We start from the raw sequence: 15686 nt of genomic DNA, 5'->3' as shown, positions 1-15686 counted from the left end.
AGTGGCATGACTCAGACACGACATGCACTCAAGTCACAAATTTAACGATTTGTGATTCATCGTGATCATCAAATACAACTTAGACACCACTGACTTAGACTGGAAACCAAGATTGATTTTTATAGTCACAACAATGTGTTTTCATTAAATTGTATAGTTTATCTGGAAAAGGATAAATACCGATTTTAAATGGGATCCACAATTTATGTAAATAAAGTCTTGAGGATTTTCTTAATTATCCTGTCATTAAATGTGGTACAGAACACATTATGACTTGTTTAGGACTTATAAATGTGATTTGCCTGTCTCAAGACAGGCTTACCACATTAGGCAATCCAAGAAGCCATTACTTATTTTGGTTATTTCAACGGAAATAATCAAAAATGTTTGTTTTTGTTCCTCTCCAGTCTTGTACTTAATATGGGACATGGGACTAATTTCCCCCAGGGACATTGTGCAGTCACTTGCTCTATTACCTGCCCATTATTGGGCAAGCCTCCAGATGTATGCAGCCATGCTGTACGTAGAGCTAATCCTGTAATGACACAGGCACTTAATTGATTAGAGCTGATCTCTATCCAGGACTCTCCGGCAAGGTGGAAATGTTTGGCGGCGTGTGAGAAGACAACGTAACCTTCTCACTGTGAATTGAGTGAGCGAGCAGCAGACAAATCTATTCTATAGCTCCTGGAAGGATAAGCATCTGTGGAGTATTAGTGACATGAAAAATGGTCACAGACGTTGCACTCTCATGCCGTCATTGAAAACTGTGACCTTTAGAGAACATGTAGTGAGGCGGTGAGATGTTTCAAGAAATACACTCCTGTCACCTAACAGCAAGGAGGATCAAATTTAATTTCTGTTTTATATTCATTTTCAGTTTCATGTAGCAACGCATATGATGCAAGGTATGTGCAAGTCTGTGCTTTAAGGTAACAAATCTGTATTGATCATCAAGTAAAGCCAAACTGTAGCGATGTGGATGTGTATTTTACCTTTTGGCTGGACCGCAGGCTTCTGGGCTCGCTCTGGAACATCATCCATCCTGCCAGGTCCAGACACTTTGTGAGAGAACTGTTGAAAAATAAGGATCAGGATGAGGATCATGTATTTGATGAGAGCAAAATAAAAAGGTCAGAATTGATTAGATATGCATAAACTACGTCAAGAACATGACGATGACGATCAGCAGAGTTGAATTAAGGGATTGATTACTCATAAACTCAGCGCACAGAGTGGAAGAGAAGCTGGCGTATCGGTCAGGTCACACACGCTTCCATTAAGACTGTATCCCTGGTGTTGCTATGCTACGGCAGGAAGCCCAGTCACATTTAAAGCAGTGGAGGACACGTCTAACATGATGACAAGAGGAGTGAGATTTTAACAAAAACATCATGTGACCGACTCCTCGACCATTTGGGGACATGTTGGTTAGACTTGATCAATCCTTCCCCTGCAGAGATAAACCGCAGACACAAGGAGCTGCACAGGGACAAATGGTGACGCATAACACACCACCTACAGTGTTGCCTTAAATAGGTATGACCTTTACCTATGTGTTCCTATGCAAAGTGCTTTGCATCGGGGTGTGTGTGTGTATGTGTGTGTGTATCGGGTATGTCTCAATTCATTCTTTCATTGCAATAATCCTACATGTTAGATGTTTTCTTCAAACTTTAATTAAAGGTGATACAAAAGCTACAGCTTGCTTTTCCAAACCCCATTTTCCAAATCTTTTATCAGCCAATAGATTCTCCCTGGGCCGTGCTGTGATTAATAACATCTCAGCCAAAGGGTTACCGCAAGAATAACAAACAAGAGACGTTGGTTTAGCCCATTCTAAAACTGAGAGTTCAATTAACACCCAACCTGCTGTCCCTATGTTGCTACGCTGCAATGAACATGACTGACAGATGGGTGTGCACCAGAAAGGTTAGAGGGGCTTTGGAGGTTCTGGTGGATTTATGGGCTGAGGGGGGGGGTTGGAAGGCAGTGGACTCAGATCACATAGGAGATCACACTATGCTATCCATACCAATATGTTCATGCACAGATGTGAGAAATTCAAAAAAAAGGCGTGGATGCAAGTGCACACATAGTATTCGGCTCTTTCTGTGTGCTTTCCACACATAAAGAACAAGTGCAAATATATACCAGTCACACATACGCTGAAATACACATGCACGGACACGCATATGGAGGATTGCGGGTTAGAGGGACCGAGCGTGTCCCTGGTTAGCGAGCAGCTGGGCAAGGTCATTATCATCTGTGAACTGTGGCTCATGCTGACAGGGTCTGACTGGTCAGCGATGATGGGGCAGCGTGCAGCGACAAGCTCCGGGTGAGGCAGAAACACGACGCCGGCGGACTGCTGTTCGCCAAAAGGAAGAGAAGGAAAAGGGGGGGGAGACAAGAGGGTCCGAGTATCTCACGACAGCCCCAGACTGTGCAGAGGAGATGAAAACAAGAGATGAAGAAGAAAGGCCGAAGGAAGAAAGAGGATACTGTGGGATGAAGGCAAAAAAAAGAACAACAATAGCAGAGAGACGGAGAGGATGACAAAGGGAGAAGAAGGTATTTTTATTTGAATAACAAAGCCCAGTGTCAGGATGAGCTGAATAGTGAGCCACTGTCTTGTTATCATGTTCCTTTTTTCGCCCAGAACTACCTGTTTGATGTGTTCAGAGTATTATGGTGAACAGTGGGGGGTCTGCACAGCATCAAAGAAATTTAAACCACACACTGGCCCATTACAATGTGCTTGTATGCGTGTGTGTGTGTGTGCGTGCGAGGGTCTGCATTGTTAGAATAGCTGCAAGAGTAACTTAATGTATGCGTGTCTGTATACCCATGCAGCACATTACACTGTTTGATTGCATCCCATTACCATGTTGTGACAATTACCGAGCAGCACGTGTTCTTAGCAGGGTGTGTCTTAACTACCAATCACAACAAGGTCCCTGTCTGTTGTTTCATCATCGGGTGTAACAGTGGAAGTAATAACAATGAACTCCTCTCGATGATCCATGACAGAGACGAACAGACTGGGGGACGGCGTTTGTTTTGTGTGGTGGGGCTCCATCCGAGCTCCCGCATCCACGCATCAGTAAACACGCTCCGCTCTCTGGTGGAGGGAGGGAGGAGGTGTTGAACTGTGCCAGAACAGCAGAGGAGGAAGAAAGTCACTTCCATTCCAAGCGCGGTGATGGATCATCCACTTGGTTCGGCTCAGAGCTCTCATCAATAAACATGCGGGAGCCGGCGTTTTCCACAGTCACTCCGAATACAAAGATTTGATTCAGTAATGAGATTAAAGGAAAAAGTAATTGAAAACTGTAATCTGATTACAGCGGCAGCTCATAGGGGTTTCAGTCAAAGCTGAATTGTTCTTATGACGTTTTGAAAGGTTGTAGTTTGAGACCTCAGCATCCCTAAAGGCACTGAAAGCCACATGACTCCCTCTTTAAACCAGTGGTAGAATTAAGTACCTCCAGTAACGACAACTCCTTCAGAACAAGGTACATAAGTATTGAAAGTAAAATAATATTGCTAAAATGGATATTGTGAAAAGATTTCAACAAATAGAAGGGCTCAAACCTCCATATGAAAACAGTTGTAAGTGTCTTTATTATCTATTTTGTGCTCAAAATTGCATACATTCTGTAGTATTCAGAAGTTAGTGTTAAGTCCCCATCTGAAAAGGGAGACAATGGATAATACTGAATGACATACAATCTTCAAATGTGAAAGATAAAACGAATACAGACATTTAACACCATTCCTACGAACAGTTCAACCTAAATCCTGATCAGTCCCAGGTTCCTATATATCACTTCACAAGTTGCTTTACTGTTAATGTGAAAACAAACTCTAAGTATAACTCATACATGTTTTCTCAAGCTCAAAACAACTAATATTCATATTCTTAAGTTTTTAAATCAAGCAGAATCATTCTCTTATTTGGAGTTGTGTAACAAAAATCACGTATTGTCCGTAAACACATCAGCTGTTTAGTCTCCCGCAGTCAAACGCTCATTAGTAGCAGCTTTGTTAGCAACTAGCGTCTGAACTAGATAAGTTTGAGTTGTTAACCTGTGAACACTGAAATCTGCGCTATTGTTTTACCTGAGCAGGTGACAGTGAATGATGATGATTCGCACGCACACCGCACGCACACCGCTCACGTATCTGCGGTTCATCAGGCAGACCGCAGTAACAGCGCCTCCTACTGGAAACCTGCGGGTAATCAAATACCGACCTCATCCCACTGTTACTGACTAGTCAAACAACAGAAAAACAGATCGATTGAAGACTATTTTCAGACAATTTCTTGTATTGCCTTGTTTTCATTTTACCTATTGTGTCTTTACCTATTATGAAATCAAACATATAATAATGATAATATTGATATAAATTACTTTTATTCCAGAATAATGTTTTAGCAAAAATATTGCTTTTATGTATTATTTGGTCCTAACCTATAAATTATTTTTGTAAAAATGAAATGATTTTATAACATAGTTTGTACTCCTAGGTTATCTTTTAGAAACATATGTCTATTACATTAGCAGACCAGGCCTCTGTACAAACACTTTTAAGATCATGTCATGTTATGTTATTTCCTCTTATCATTCTGTATGACAAAGCCTGAAAATCACATCTGATCACACCTCGCTTATGGCTATCAGCTGTACTCCTCCACCGGTTTGCACTGGGGCACAACATCACTCACTGCGCTCAGACACATAAACAGCATTTAGGGGCCGAGACAACTAACCACAGCAAAGAGAAACTGTTGAAGATGGATGACTTAGCTGATCTAGGAAGTGGAGAAATACAGGGAACCTATATGATGCTGGTAACAAACACTCCTCTATACAATGGCCCTTCATTCAGTGTTTACACGGATCCATGATCATCACCACAGCCACCGCAGAAGAGGACATCCATGTACAGTAGTCAGGAACACATCACATTATAAATGTATGAGGTTATCATGATAAAACATGAGCTGTAAATGTGATGAGGAGAGAGCAGAGGAGCTGGATGGCAGGCTGCAGGCGCTCCGCTCAGTCTGTCCCCAGGGTAAAGGTTCTGGAGGATCAGATCATTTGATGCTGCAGTCAGGATCAGCGCACTGTGCTCAGCCTGGACTGAACTGTACTGGAGTAGTGAGGTTGCTCTGATCAAATACGATTTTTAATGCAGAATGATAAAAGCAACTGGGCTTTCAAACACAGTGTGGGAGAAGACGAACAGACAGGGCTGGCACCGTGCCAGCTGTGAAAACTCTCAACTCACTTTATACACGCAAATGAGTACCAGTAGCTTTGCATCATTTACCACAGTGATAACTTCAACATAACATACTGGTTGTTTAGCATGGTAAGTATGCCATAGAATGACATTATTGATGACTTTGCAGCTAAAATTTCCACTCTTAAGGATGCTTAAGAAGTCAAAGCAAAGTATGCAAAGGAGCACAGTCGCAGGTCCTGTTTCGTACTTTGAGGGTCATAAATTCATTGATAAACAAAAAGCAAAGTTTTTCACATTTTGATTAGCAACTAGTTACTCTGTAGTGCCTCCCTGTGGCAAAGAATATAGAATAATGTTGACCTGGAAGGAGTTTGTGGACAATAAGCTTTAACATTGAGTGAAATATGTTATAAATCAGGACTGAAACTAACTTTTTTCCTTCTATATGTGTTTTTGGGGGTATTAGGTTGATGGGGCGCCAATGGATATCTCACTATGGAGCCAAAGTGGTCAGAAACAGCCCCGGGCCCGGCGTCCATTAAGCACCAACGTCACTTTAGGGGCTGGATCACCAGAGGACACAAACCCCATCACACTGTTTAATTGCTCTCTGTCGAGTCGCTTTTGGCTCTGTAATGTTATTACGTTGATATTCAGCCACGGGTTTTCTCACTTTGAAGTGAAGTCAAAATGCGAGGGTCTGTGCCCTCTGATGCCTCGCAGAACGAGTCGCCAACGCTGTCTTTGATCAGCGTCATCAGTTATGTGCAGTTTGCAAATCACAACTCAACACGGCTTTGACAGCAGAAGGACCCGAACTGATTGTTTTTAAGACTGCAGTTGCCAGGCCAACAGCAATTCCAACAGCAGCGCCTTTTCTAGAACTTATTCAGTAGCAAGTAAGGAACTATTCTAATCATTGACATAGAGCAAAAGCACACATATTTCTCTATCTTTTATACATACAGGTTTACAGGGTTGGGCAGAGTCAGGAGCCGTTGCTGTGCTTCTAAAGCCCTTTGAGGCCTTTTGTATGTGATATTGACCTCGATGAAGCAGAAATGACTTGATTATGGATGTGCAGAGGAGTAAAAGTGGAGATTTCAGAAAAGTAAGCTACAGATATTACCCCAAAACACTTTTTGTAGTGTGAAGTTGCGTAACGTGTAAAGCTTGTGTTCTGCTTCAAACCTCTGTGTTGGTGAGTCATTTCTGCTGTGTACGTTACACAGAAAAGGACATGAAATCTATGTAATCGCCAGATCAAGGGTGCCCATCGACATCTCTGCATAACCTCCTCAGACCTTTTTCTTTTGCAGTTTGCAGCTACACCTCAGTGAATTATTGACATTCATTTTTCATATATAATTAGGAAAAATAGATTTTATGGCCTTGCCCGGGATGAGGGCCACGCTGTAATCCAAAGCTGCACCGACCTGCAGTTCATCGCTGCGGTCGTACTGCACAGCTCACAAGGATTAGTGAGTGTGAAGCATGACTGGAAGAGAGCATACATTGTGATATCACGTAGATGAATTAAAGGTATAAAATGCCCTGAAACAACACACACACAGAGAGAGAGACACACATGCAGACACAATATGAATGATTGATATTTCTGTTTGTTCTGTTTTCCAGGACAAATTCAGCGTCTACTGAATGAGAAGGAAAATTGGATTATCACCTTTTTAATTAAGGAACTAGATTGGAGTCACCCCCTTTAGCTCCTTTTCTACATTACTGTTTATTTTCTATTATCATATTAGAGAAAAGAGAGAGGTGCAGTCCTTGGTTTTGCTTTGGCCCAGTTTTTTGCTATTTTGTGTCTTGATTAAGCTTAATGATCAGGACAGAGGCGTTCATCACAAAGTCATTTCCAGCCACTCTGGTACATGATATGCAGAACAGCATGTCCGTCCTGTTTCTATTGATCATGGAACACAGTGACTCAGACACAAGATAAAGGAGAGCAGGTGAAAATAGTGTGTGATGATAAAGGAACATATTCCCTTTAAATGGCCACAATTCCTGAAATGTAAGAGGGATTAAAAATGTACAGTATATTGTGGAGCAACAACGGTCACATGTGCACCATGGTTTTATTGATTCCGTTTACAGTCATTTTGTCTGTGCAATTTGGTACTGAGATCGGGGGCAAAAAACAGCAGTTAGAGAAAGCGGCAGCATCTAACAAGTCTGCTGTGTGGGACCAGTGTGGATTTGAAATTAACTGCAATCTTTAGTGGCTTTGGAGGCTAAAAAAACAATGAAACAGCTGCAGCTCATTCAAAACACCACAGCCAGAGTCCTCACTAACACTAAGAAAGTGGAGCGTATTACTCCAGTCCACAGCTCACTGCACCGGCGTCCTGTGTGTCACAGGATTGATTTTAAAATACTATTACCACAAAGTACTAAATGGTTTGGGGCCATATACTTCTCATTTGGAGCCAGTCTGCTCACTGTTTCTAAGGTTAAAACAAAACGCGCAGCTGTATTAAATCAAAACTTTTCTATTTATCATTTAATTTAATCTCATTTATTCTCTTGTATTCCTATTGAATTTTACTTTGTATTGTCCTTGATTTATATCATATAATGTCTTTGAACTTAAACTTTAACCTGTGTTTGAAAGGTGCTACACAAACAAACTATAAAGCAAACACCAGGGTTCATGTTAATCCTGCTAAAGTCATGGGATTTGAAAATGTTTTCGAGGACTGGAGATGCTTTTAGAAAGTAATGAATGACCTTACTGATGACCCAAAGGATTAGGAAAAATCATGGAAATGTGCTGATTGTAATCTTGACGAGTCGAGCTGCAACTCAAACACTGATCTCATGTAGCGTCTCAGCAGACCGGTACTCCTCTCCTGACACGTGCATGACAAGCTGGCAGGGAGTCACATCGTCACACTTATTATCACAACGCCAGGCAAATGTAGTTTTAATAACAACATAGCAGATGTAATTGTCGCTTTCCTTAATTCACCATGGGATCCTTATGGAAAAATCCAGCGGTAATCTGTGTGGTAATTTCCAATCCTGTGCTATAGTACACTGATCTGCAGCACTGAGCTCTTCCACAGCCTCCCAAGTACTGTCTGAAAGCAACTTTGTGATATATAGTACAATATATCTTGGCAAAAACAACTCTGAAAACTATTCTGTCCTCCATCCTTCTTTCTAACTTTTGCGAAGCTCTGCAGTCACCACCCAAGTCCTTAATTTCCAACTGTTTCAAAAGCAGGTAAGCTCAAATGAAGTATGTGTTAAGAATGCTGCCAGAGTTAAAAGGTTAATTTCCAACCAACCAATCAACACCAATTTACTTGTTTGAAAATATCTTTTAACAAGTTTTTAGATGAAGCACATTGAGACTCCTTCCTGCATGCGATGTGCTCTATGAATAAAGTGACCCTGCCTTAACTATTACACCCTTAAATACTCCACTAAATTCTTCATTCAGGTTCTGTTTTTCTGGAGTTTGTGTCAATAAGAGGTTTTGTTCAACAGATTTGATGGTAATTTCTTCAGACAATATTTAATGAAATGATAAAAGGATCAGCACATCGCATACAAACAGCATTGTATTGGATTGTACAGGTATTAATGATACTGTGTCCACCCCTCAGTCCCTATTAGTTAACTGTGCCATGTGAGGTAGGTTGACATAGAAATATTTGCAAATTAATGCATTAATTATCTTAATTATGACCTCATTACCACACCTGATTATGTTTAATATATCATGGTGATTATAGCAGGACATGCTGTTTTGCTTATTAAGACGGGAGGGAGCAGAGAGAGGCAGGGAGCAGGGAAACAGAGGACACGGCTCTGCAGGGGTTTGATCCCATGCCAGCAGGGAAACCCATTAACACTCCACAATATCGGGTAGAGTGAATGATTTGTTTTCTCCAGTCAATTTCTAAAATCATAAGGAACTATTGTATTGATAGGGTGTTTACATACTGCACACAGGTCGATCCTGTAAAGACATTCAAACTTTTCACTCAGCCGTTTATACGATTGTCCTTAAAATCTTTGTAATGTCTGACCAATTGTTGTTCTTTGACAGGTAATCTGTCCAGATTACGTTTTTAAGAATACTCCATCCAATAATGCAATATTATACAATTTTCATTTTGAAAAGCACAACAACTCCACCCCCTTAACTATGTATCGATCCTATCTGTGCAATTTCGTACTGCCTCTCTTCTCTCCAGCTCTCATCCCCTGGAGGATAAGCAACACAGGCTTGTCATACACTAAACACACACTCACACACACACACACAAACGTATTGTACACAAATATGTGCCCGTAAAGAATGCGGGTGTGGTGGATGGAGGTGTGTGTGCGTGTGTGTGTGTGTGTGTGTGTGTGCGTGTGTGTGTGTGTGTGTGTGTGTGTGTGTGTGTGTGTGCGGAAAGGGGGGGGGGGGTCACACTCCAATACATGACTAATAGACTGTCGACATAGATAAATGACTTTTTAAGTAACAGAAAATTGCTCTGTATTCAATTCACTGAACACTAGTTTCCTCTCTTCTTTCTATCAATTCCTTTATTCCCTCCTTCATCCTCTGCTCATTTTTCCTCCCTTTTTCTCCTATTTTACCCACCGTATCTCCATTCTCACGCCCTCTCGTCACAACAGCCCTGCGTGGCCACAGAATGCTCTCTCTCTCTCTCTCTCTCTCTCTCTCTCTCTCTCTCTCTCTCTCTCTCTCTCTCTCTCCTGTCACTGCTCTCATTCTTACCTCTTGTACTTTTTGTGCTGCTTTTCTCTTCACGTTTCCAAAGCAACATGTATAGCAGAGGGTTGAGGTGTTGTTTCTTTTCGTGCAATGATGGGTAAAGGAGGGGAATGCAAAAGATCTAGGACTGCACAATAGCGGAATTATGCAAATTAATCCACCCAGTGACAATGGATTAGAGGGGAGCTCTCCCGCATCTGACAGAAGGGGTTTAAAATGAGCTCTCAGAGTCACTTGAAATGACTCTTGTCTCAAAAATCAGAGCCGTATTCATGCCAGTTTGCTGCGTCCACCTACTGCTCTTCTCTTGAACAGCCTGTGGATCTGAGCACCTTATAAAAGAGCTGAAATACTGGATACTTTGTGAGATGGGGATGAGATGGAGGAGAATTCTTTGCGCTGAAGAGGAATGTGTTATTTCACAACCCTGATGCTGCAGTCACGCTGTACCTGCACTGCATACTTGTTAATGTGTGGGACACGGTGCCACAGAGAACAGTCTGAAGTGTGGAGCCACTCCTCTACAAAAGTCTACACACAGAGATTACAAGTTGTAATTCAAGGAAGTTTCTAAATGTTGTTTTGAGTATGATCTAATCTAAAAATAAGAGTGTAGAGTTGCTAGTTCAGTTAGTCACACAGACCTTTGGAACACTCAGGAGAAACCCACACAGATAAAATGGAGAAGACGGCTTTGGTTTGATTCCATTTTGCAGCCCCGCTTTAGCAACTTTTATTTATTTTTTAAAAGAGAGTCATCAAGCGGCTTAAATCAAATCGTTCAATACAAGTTTATTGTCACATGGTGCTTTTGTGGTTAGAGGAAGTCAATTCTGATTATACAAATGTTTTCTTTCTTATGAATGCTTTCCCCGAGACCGTGTATTAAACGCTATTTTACCTGTCTCTAATGAATGAAATTGCTGCAAGCATTTTTACAGCAAATGCTCAATGATTACTCTTAGTTATAAACACCGCAGGCTCTCAGGACCTAGGAACAATGGCAGCACTACAATTTACTTTTTACGTTAAAAATGTGTCTTTGTCAATTAACACTCTGTAGGCTCCAGCTGGCAAATGAATTTCTGTCACGCTGCTAATCACACATGGATGTTGTTTCTGTTGTTTGATTCCAGCGTGAGCAAACACAAAATAAATAGCCAATTATATCAAAGTTGACCAAAACAGAGAGCATTTATTAAAGATTGTGTTGTTGTTGATGTTGTTGTGAGTCTTTTTGAATTTAACAATGCGTCCAATGCACTTCTCATCACCTCCTGAGGTTTTTGCTGCCGGATCTCTAATTATCTTCTATTCTATCATCACCTTCAATTAAAGCCGTCATGCTGTTTCCTCTCCTCCCTCTGGAGAAGGCTGTGTACAGCTGGCGATGAGTGAACACAGACTGAGGAAGGTAGATGCCAATTCGCTCATTCTCTTGACCCCTGACCTTTGTTAACGGTTAGCCTGACAGGGAGGGAGACAAAGGTGAAGGAGAGCTCATCATTTCTGTCACGGTGAGGCGTCGCGCCAACACTGACAGCCGCTTTTTCTTCGGCATGGTACAAATGGTTTTTTTAAATTTGAACCGTTTTTCATTTCACTCGTGATGTCGCTGTAACGGTACCAACAGTGGTGCCGATAGATGTGGCCTCAAATGCGCGACTCAGTACTCAAGAGCAGCTAGAATCAAAAAAGTATTTTCTTGCAGAGAAGCAGAGAAATACATAAAAATCCAAGTGGGGAAGAGCAAAGGAGAAAATCCAAAATACTGTCTGAGATTGCTGGGCTGGACATTAGAGTCATTGTGGGGGGTTGCTATGGTGATTCCATAGATTACAGCCAACTTTTTGGTAATGCAAATAAAATGAAATCTTCTAATCCAGCATTTATGTAAAATACACTGGCAATGAAAGGCACTGACAAATGTTTTTGTTTAGGAGGTGATTATAGGATTGTGTTCATTGCAACGCCACAACAAACAAACCATTTCCTTGCTGACCCTGATACTTCACCCCTTCATCCCAGTCGTGCCTGTTACTCCTAACTCCAGTTTCCCGTCCAAAGTAGTGTGTTCTTAAATTAGTTCCAGACGGCTCCTGCATCGCAAAGTAGTTCCAGCTCCCATTATGCTGATGATTATTGGAATCCGTTTGGAGGCGCATGCAGGAATGGTGTTTGTTGCAACTCCACACAAACAAAAACAAACATACAGACACACACACACACACACACACACACACACACACACACACACACACACACACACACACACACACACTCTCCAATTGCCATTCACATGATAATGGCGGGGGGCTTGGATGGTTATATTGCTGTCAGCTGTGACATCATTCATGGTATCATAATGGGGGGTTCCATTCATGGCTCCCACTACTATAATGTGGTAATGCAAATAAAAAACTGCTAATTTTATGTAGATTACATTTTTTTATGTACACACATACGAACACACACCACTCTCCAATTTTAGTCGTATATCAGCAAGATAGGACATAGGAGCATGAGATCCATTTACCCTGTGACCTCAGTGGATTGATGTTTTATAAAGATTAAATATCAAGTCCCAAGATGCACGCTAAAGGCAGGAGCAAAGAAGAACACACCCAAGAAAACAAACAGCATGTACACTAACGCAGACAGATAAAAGATAAATAGCCTGAATGTTGTCTTTCGTCTTGCTGTGGATGCACTCCAAAGATCAATTCCCCCCCACACAACTGATGTTTGTTTGTTTGATCTCACTGGCATTTGTTTATGATGTAGCCACAAAAATATGCATATCGCACACAACAGTTTAAACTAAGGTGCTGGGTGTGTGTTTGCATTCTCCTGCAATGTGTGTGTGTGTGTGTCTATGTGTGTTTGTGCTAGTGGTTGATTTCCTGATATGATGAGACATGCAGGTGTGTTTGAATGTGGTAGACATGAAACAGTTGGGAATGGAAGCTATAGGAGAAAGAGACGGAGGCCAATACTTGTGTTCCGCTTTGCATCTTGCCACCCCACCACCTCTCCACCCAAGCGAAGGTCTAATGGGAACCAGATTTCATAACAGCCAAATCATACCCTCTGAGGGCTCGTCAGCATACAGCAGCTATTCTATCTCTGCAAGAGCTGTCATCATCTTTACCTCAGCAATCCAGGCCCTGTCAGCAGCCGTCAACCCCTGCAACCCTTGAGCCGACTGATATTGACAATAAAACACGAGGCAGGATCGGCGGGTGGGCTTTGATGAGTGCACACATGCGTCAAGAGGGACATAGAGTGGACAAGCACCTCCACCCAGACGAAACCTGGACAGCTTCCATACACGTATTTCTGACACAATCATTATTTGAAGGTGTGCATTTGATCAAAACCTAGCATTACTGCTCATTGGTTAGAGTTTAATAAAGTTACCAAATTTAAGTTAGATGGATTTGATGAATTCAACAGTTTCTGGGGACACATTTTTTGCATATTCATTGGTAAAAACAGCCAATATTGGCGCGATAAAACGGTGCTTATTTCTGGCTTTTCGAGGATTTTCTTGAAATGCAGAAAGAAATTGGGGCGAACCAGCAGCACAGACAGAAATATGCACAATGATCTCTAGTGTCACAGCCGTGACTTTTGGACAGCTACTTTGAGCGTGCTGCAGAGGAGATGGGAAATTGTATGCCCTGTCATGCATCATAAATGTAATACCATATGGGAGTGGGGCTCTCACACAGGGGAGAATATGAACATTTTTGTGCACCCTATAAAGAAGAAAGCATAGCCTTTTACGAGGTAGAGAAGAACATATTGTGTATATATGTGTGACAGGCCTCATAAACATATGCATGTTTCTCTTATGAGTTTTTCTGGGATTTGAGGGGAAAGGCTGTACAGCATGAGAGAGGAGGATTAAGAGGCAGATCAGCATAGTCGCTATTTACATCGAAATGGCTCGACTGCTTGTGAAAGGAGAAAAATGAAGAGTGGAAGTTGAAATGAAAATAGATGAGAATGAGAAGACGTGATCTGAGATGAATGCGAATAGGAAGGAGGTTGAAGGTGCAGGCAAAAAATAATCACGTAGAAGATGTCTGCGCTGATAGGTACAAGATCAGCATGCATACAATTTCACTCACCCCTGCCCCAAAAGGGCTCTTGGGTTGCAATCTCATATCTTTCCCTCCCTCATATTTGCTGCAGTTGTATCAAAAAGAGGGTCTTGAGAGTGTGAGGGGTGTTTCCATCTCTCTGTCAGTGATGGTGTTGTTAAAGTAGTGTGTGAGTATAGATCGTGGGGTCAGAACATTCAGAGACCTCCATTTGGGGGCATCATCATCCTCTTGGTAACAATAAGCGACAATTGCTGTGTGTGAATCAGCTTGGGGCTCAGAGCTGGACCCTGCACCTCAGGGTGAACACCCTTGCACCATCTTTGCTTGATACTAACCTCTGCAGAGGCAACAGCAAAGCTTTACACATCACACCTAGACATGCCAGCGCTTACTTTCAGTATATCTGGCTTTTTCTCTGTCCTCTCCCTGTGACTAAGCAGCATCTGCAGAGACACTGATCAATAGCTCGCACCAACAAGAGGTCTTGAGGCCAATTAGGCCAGGCATGCTGGGCCAAGGCCAAGCTGGTGCCAGATGTGTCAATACTCCAGCATGTCTTCCCTTAAGAATGATGGCTGAGGAATAAAGGCATTTTTGTTGTTTGTGTGTCCGTATGGGGCTTTGCATGTGTCTGTGTGTCTGTGTGTCTGTGTGTCTGTGTGTCTGTGTGTCTGTGTGTTTGTGCGTCTGTGCGTCTGTGTGTGAGTGTGTATGTGTGTGAGTGTGTGGTGGGTGAAAAGGTGTGCACTGTGTGCTGCAGGTCCAGAATTAAACCAAATGTTCATCAATCTAAGCAGAGCGGTCCCGGCTCTCTTTTAAGCCCTCGACCGCACCCCATATTGTAGTAAATGCCTCCTCCTCTGTTGGGTTTGCTCTTACATACCAAATAGAGCAGAGAAATGTGATGAAGGGCGACTGATCAAATGTCATTGTCCTTCTCCCATGCATGATACTTCAGCACCCTCTGTTGTTGAGTTAGACAACAGCATGGTATGCAGCCGTTTCAAACTGCCTGGATCACACACACTCTCACGCACCACAGTTAATGCAAATGATCTTAAGTGGGAAAGAACTTGGACTCACTCCTGACACAACACACCTGTCATTCTCCGCACCTAACAAATTACAGTTTTAGTTTAATTTCCTCCTGCCTTTCGCAATGTTCACACTCATTGGCAATTCTGATCAATTATTAATCAAATATGGCTTTGATGCCTATCTCGGATTAATCATGAGGTTATATTCATTAGACTTAATTGCAGGTTTTATATGGTGAAAGGGCAATGTGTGATGTGTGGTTTATAGAAGCAGGGATCCAATCCAATTCATTCTGTATTGATTTGCAAAAGACCTCTGGCCGGGCAATATCTGATGACCCCTCCCCTCCCTCCCCCCTCCCCTCCCTTCCTTTCTATGACAATCAAGTTAATTAAAGTAGGTGAACAATCAGGTTCTCTGAGTAAGAACGCAAATGAGTCACCAAAAGGTCAATCACTTTGAATTTTAATCAGCATACACTAATTAAACTTCATTTCAGCAACTATCAAGAAATG

This window comes from Genypterus blacodes, unplaced genomic scaffold (assembly GCF_046128005.1).
Source record: "Genypterus blacodes isolate CSIRO-AG114 ecotype Tasmania unplaced genomic scaffold, CSIRO-AGI_Gbla_v1 ptg000067l_1, whole genome shotgun sequence".
NCBI classification, from domain to species: Eukaryota; Metazoa; Chordata; class Actinopteri; order Ophidiiformes; family Ophidiidae; genus Genypterus; species Genypterus blacodes.
The sequence above is the reverse complement of the archived record's forward strand: the minus strand, read 5'-3'. Positions refer to the sequence as shown.